This window comes from Lepidochelys kempii, chromosome 13 (assembly GCF_965140265.1).
Source record: "Lepidochelys kempii isolate rLepKem1 chromosome 13, rLepKem1.hap2, whole genome shotgun sequence".
Taxonomy (NCBI): Eukaryota; Metazoa; Chordata; order Testudines; family Cheloniidae; genus Lepidochelys; species Lepidochelys kempii.
The window spans coordinates 29191481-29197742 of NC_133268.1; positions in this window are offsets into that span (position 1 = coordinate 29191481).

The window sequence follows — 6262 nt, forward strand, 5'->3', positions numbered from 1 at the left end:
ACCTTAGGGACTAACCAATTTATTTGAGCATAAGCTTTCGTGAGCTATAGCTCACTTCATCGGATGCATACTGTGGAAAGTGCAGAAGATCTTATTATATACACACAAAGCATGACAAAATACCTCCCCCCACCCCACTCTCCTGCTGGTAATAGCTTCTCTAAAGTGATCACTCTCCTTACAATGTGCATGATCATCAAGTTGGGCCATTTCCAGCACAAATCCAGGTTTTCTCACACACACACCCCCCAACACACATACACACACACACAAACTCACTCTCCTGCTGGTAATAGCTTATCCAAAGTGACCACTCTCCTTACATTGTGTATGATAATCAAGGTGGGCTATTTCCAGCACAGATCCAGGGTTTAACAAGAACATCTGGGGGGGAGGGGGGGAGGAAAAAACAAGGGGAAATAGGCTACCTTGCATAATGACTAAGCCACTCCCAGTCTCTATTCAAGCCTAAGTTAATTGTATCCAATTTGCAAATGAATTCCAATTCAGCAGTTTCTCGCTGGAGTCTGGATTTGAAGTTTTTTTGTTGTAAAATAGCGACTTTCATGTCTGTAATCGCGTGACCAGAGAGATTGAAGTGTTCTCCGACTGGTTTATGAATGTGATAATTCTTGACATATGATTTGTGTCCATTTACTCTTTTACATAGAGACTGTCCAGTTTGACCAATGTACATGGCAGAGGGGCATTGCTGGCACATGCTACAGACTAACACAGCTGTTACTCTCAAACCTAATGTGTTTCCCAAGGTGACAGAGCATGGCTCTTTGCCCCCTGTGATGGGTGGACTAGGTCTGGAGGCCCCCTACTGGAGGCCTTGTGACCCTGCCACAACCTCCCTCCCCCAGGAGATCCTCCAAGCTACCTAGAGGGGCTGTGTGGAAAGCAGCCAATCAGAGTCCAGCAGCCTACTATAAGAAGAGCTGCAGGGCTAGTGTGAGATCAGTTTCTTGTTAGATGTGGAGGAGGGTGTGCCTGGTTGATGAGGGGCTCGGGCTTGACAAGGCCCCGAGGTAAGGGTGAGGAATGTGCTGGAGCCATGGGGATGTGGCCCAGGGGATTAGAGCAGCAGTGTGTACTGCTGCTATCTATAGGATCCCTGGGCTGGGACTTGGAGTAGTGGATGGGCCTGGGTTCCCCCCACCAGCCACTGGGAAAGTGGTCTGGACTTCAGTTCCCCTTCTGAGGTGTATCAGAAGCTTTTAGTGGCCCAGCTGAAGAGCTGGGGCCAGAAAGGCCCTGAGAGGATGAAGTCACTGCCTCCAGGGAGGGAGCCATGGGGTACTGCCCTATACTGGAGCTAGGGACAACATGAGAGACATTACTTACTGAGAGAGGCCCCTGTTAGACTTGTATCCCTGAAAGGGTTTGCTTTGCTTTTCCGTCACAGACCGACGGTGTGTGACTCGGCCGGAGGGCTGGGTCAGTGAAGACCCAGCACAAACAGAGAGAGAGTGTAGGCACATGCATGGAGAAAGGGGTTACTCGCAAGAGGTGAGTGCACCTCATTACACCCCCTCTAAAACGTTGAGTTGGTGGCTGCTTCCATCCAGCGGATTTGAGGTCTGATACAACAAAGCACTTAAGCATGCGAGTAATTCCATCCCTCTTCAGCAAAGTATGTGCTTAACTCTCATGGAAGTCAGTTGCTGAAGAGGGATGGGATAGCCCATGTGCTTATGTATGTTCCTGAATCAGGGCCTTAGTCCTTTAGCAGAAGAGCTGTTGCCAAGTGTCCAGTTTTCGAGGGGAATGCTCAGTCGAAAAGAGATCCTCGTGACTCTGGTCAGCACTGCTGACTGGGCCATTAAAAGTCCGGACGGCGGCACAGCAGGACTAAGGCAGGCTTCCTGCTTGCCCTCGTGGCTCCCAGAAGCAGCAGCATGTCCCCACTCAGGCTCCTATGGGTAGGGGCAGCCAGGGGGCTCCACACGCTGCCTTCACCCCAAGTGCCAGCTCTGCAGCTCCCATTGGCCAGGAACTGTGGCCATTGAGTGCTGCGGGTGCAGTACCTGTGGACAGGGCAGGGCACAGAGCCTCCTGGACGCACCTCTGTGCAGGAGCTGGAGGGGGGACATGCTGCTGCTTCTGGGAGCTACTGCAGGTAAGTGCTGCCTGCATCCCTGGCCCCCCCCTTGTGCCCCAACACCCTGCCCCAGCCCTGATCCCCCTCTAAACCCCTTGATCCCAGCCCTGAGCACCCTCCTGCACCCCAAACACCTCACCCTCACACCTAGCCAGAACTCTCCCCCCTCCTGTACCACAACCCCCTGCCTCAGCCTGATCCCCCTCCAGAAATCCCTCAGTCCCAGCCCAGAGCATCCTCCTACACCCCAAATCCCTCATACCTGGCCCCACAGCAGAGCCTGCACCCAGCCTCGTGCCCCAGCCCAAAGGCCCCTTCTGTACCCTGAACCCCTCATTTCTGGCCCACCCTGGAACCTGCACCCCCAGTCCAGAGCCTGTACCCCTCCCACACCCCAGCCGCCTGCCTCAGCTGGGAGTCCCTCCCATACACCAAACTCCTTGGCTCCAACCCCAGCCCTGAGCCTACTCCTGCACCCCAAACCCCTCATTTCTGGCCCCACCCCTGAGCCCACACCCCAGCCAGAACTCTCACCCGCTCTCGCACCCCAACCCTCTGAGCCAGCCTGGTGAAAATGAGTGAGTGAGGGTACTGAAAGCAAGTGACAGAGGGAGGGGGGATGGAGTGAGAAGGGGCGGGGCAAGAGGTGGCCCAAGGGTGTTCAGTTTTGTGCTTGTAGAAAGTTGGCGACCCTATATGCAGTCAGGCAGCCCAGGTTCAAATCCTGTTGTCAGCCCAAGATAGTTCAGTTTTGCTCATTCAGCAGGAAGGGGAAGGGTGAAGATCTTAGTGGGATTGCAGCAGGGCCTGCATGCAGTTGAACTGATGCCTCCCTGATGCGGAGATTAAATGTTTTGTGGCTAGGCAACAAGTAATATCATTTCTGTGCATTCCTGTAGCTTCACTGGCTCACCCCTTCCTCAGATGCCTGAGAATACAGGAAATACACAGCTGGGTTTTGTAAAGGAGCCACGCCTGTGGGGAGCAGAGACTAACCTCCCAGGACTGGTGTTGCTGACCCTTATGTCGGGGGTGGGAGGACAAGACCTAGTCTAGGTACTTATGTGTCCTCAGCACAGAGGCAGGGGAGTCTAGCAAATCCAGCGGTGCTGGTAACTCTACGGGAGGGGCCTGGGAGAGGAGATAGGCCCCGGTCTCCTTCTGACCCTAGATGGCAGCACAGTGAGTGTCTGATTAGCCCCTGTTCAGAGAGGGGGAAACAGAGGCACAGAGCAGGTAAGTGACTTGCCCAGCATCACGTTTGTTGCTGATCAAGCTAGAAGCAGCATTTGGACCCTTCGCTCATTATCCCCTGCCCCCCATGACTGCTCTGCCCTCCAGGCCTGCTGCAGACAATGCAGGGCTTTGCTTATGGATGCTCAGTAAGTTGGGACTCTCAGGAAAGGAAGCCTGGGAGTGGCGAGAAGAGTCTGGATTTGAAGTTTTTTTGTTGTAAAATAGCGACTTTCATGTCTGTAATCGCGTGACCAGAGAGATTGAAGTGTTCTCCGACTGGTTTATGAATGTTATAATTCTTGACATATGATTTGTGTCCATTTACTCTTTTACATAGAGACTGTCCAGTTTGACTGATGCTGAACTGCTAATAATCTACCATTCATAATTCACAGCTGTATTGCAGCACCGTCTCTAGTCAGTATCCTGTAAAGTTCTTGAAGTCTAAGCTTAGCAAACTAAATAATTTAATTAGTTTGACTCCTAAAAATCCCTTGGTAAGTTTCCCAAATGGTAACTATTACCGGTGCAGGCTCTCTCGACAGGCAGCCTCCGTTCCCATCAGCGTCACACAGGATCAGGCATGCTGGACCTGATCCAAAGACGGCTGAAGTCATTGGAAAGATTCCCACTGATTTCAAGGGGCATTGGATCAGGCCCGATCTATGCAACCCCATACAGTGTTAATGGGAAAGGAGTTATGGGCCTCATGGGGAAAGCAGCACGGCCGCTGTACTAACTGTGTCACGGCAAATGTACCGCCAGCTTCGCTCTGCAGCAGTCCATTAATTGGAAACTGGATTTACTTGGCTTCTGAAACCACTAAGGGCTCATTTCCCTGATCGCCAACAAAGCAAATCTCTTCAGTCTACACTAACTGCTCAGTTGGGCCACTTACAACTAAGCCATCTCCAATGAGCTGCAATGCCTTTAGGAAGGAAAACATGTCAGGCACACATCTGTAATGCCAAATTATCTCGAGTGATGCCTCCGGGTGAGAGGGGCAGGGTCACGTGCTGCCAACATGCCCGCCTGCATCAGGTCCCTGCCACTGCAGCTCCTGTGTGGACAACTCCAGACCATCAAGCCTTATTGCAATTACCAGCCCTGCCCTAGGGAAAAACCCCTTTGACTGGCTGCCTTCCCCACCTCCCTGCCTTCTCCGGGGAAGAGCAACCAATCAGAGATCCTGCAGGAGGCAGGCCCCACTCTTCTCCCCTCAGGAACCAAGAGGAGGTTTGGGGTATGAAAGCAGGGGAGAGGGAGCCCAACAGCTCAGGATGGCTCTGCTCCCTTTCCTCCCCTTCACTACTGTGAACAAGGGGTTAATCTGCTCCCTGATCCTCCCCATCCCCTTCCCTACAGTGCCAGAGGAGGAGGGAAAAGAGGAGGGGGAAGACCCCTGGAAGCTGCTCTCCCTATGTCTTGGGAAATGGGAAAAGGGGACCCCACTGCTGCCCTCCAAGCCAAGAGGAAGTCATGAACTCATGGGGCTACAGGAGGGGCTCTGCTGCTGTGTGGTGAGGAGCAAGGGGCAGGTGTGGGACTGGGGGCAGCAGAATTAATTGCTGGGCTGGAGGAGTTAATTTAATTAAGGAGAACCCTGCGGCTTGGGAAGAAGCTGGCAGCTCCTGCAGGGGGGCCGAATCAGTGGGAGAGTTAGCAGCACTGTAACTGCCCACACCAGCAACACCCACTGTAGGACGGGAAAGTAAAGCCAGACCACAGACACAACAAACTCAAAAAAAAAAAAAATCTGGATTCTGGGGCCAGTCTCAGAGTGGTGTCCACTCATGGTATCTGCAGCGTTGGGCTGGCGATACTGCATTTACCTCCTGGATGCTCCGGCTACATGTGCTGGAACGGGGCAAAGCAGCCTCCGTATCAGGGTAAATCTGGGCAGCAGCTGTCAAACCAGCATGTTGTTGCAGTTCCTGTGTGAGTGTGTTTCAGCCCCAGTGGATTTAATCCTCCATGGCACACTCTGTGACAGCTGTCCCAGCATCAAACCTCAGGGCTTGGAGCCAGCCACTCTCCCCTTTTCACAAGGCACCATGGACTAGATTAGCTGCTCCAGAGTAAGCTACCCTGCGATTAGTCACTGATCTCTGCAGCCAGGCTGCCAGAAATGAAGGCTTTTCTGCACAGGTTGCCATAGAATGTAATAGGTGAAAACTAGAGCTGTCAATTAATTGCAGTTAACTCATGCAACTAACTGAAAAAAATGAATTGCAATTAAAAAAATTCATCACAGTTAATCATAGTTTTAATTGCACTGTTCAACAATAGAATAGCAATTGAAATTTATTAAATATTTTTGGATGTTTTAACATTTTCATATATATTGATTTCAGTTACAACACAGAATAGAAAGTCTACAGTGCTCACTTTATATTTTTATTACAAATATTTGCACTATAAAAATGATAAAAGAAATGGTATTTTTCAATTCACCTCAGACAAGTACTGTAGTGCAATCTCTTTATGGTGAAAGTGCAATTTACAAATGTAGATTTTGCAGTTTGTTACATAACTGCACTCAAAAACAAAACAATGTAAAACTTTAGAGCCTACAAGTCCACTCAGTCCTACTTCTTGTTCGGCCAATCACTAAGACAAATAAGTTTGTTTATATTTACAGGAGATAATGCTTCCCGTTTCATATTTACAATGTCACCTGAAAGTGAGAACAGGTGTGTGCATGGCATTTTTGTAGCTGGCATTGCAAGGTATTTACGTGCCAGATATGCTAAACATTCATTGTTTGTACATAATTCTACATTTGTAAGTTCAACTTCCATGATAGAGAGAGTGCACTAACGTACTTGTACTAGGTGAACTGAAATACTATTTCTTTTGTTTTTTACAATGCAAATATTCGTCATCAAAAATAACTAAGTGAGCACTGTACACTTTGTA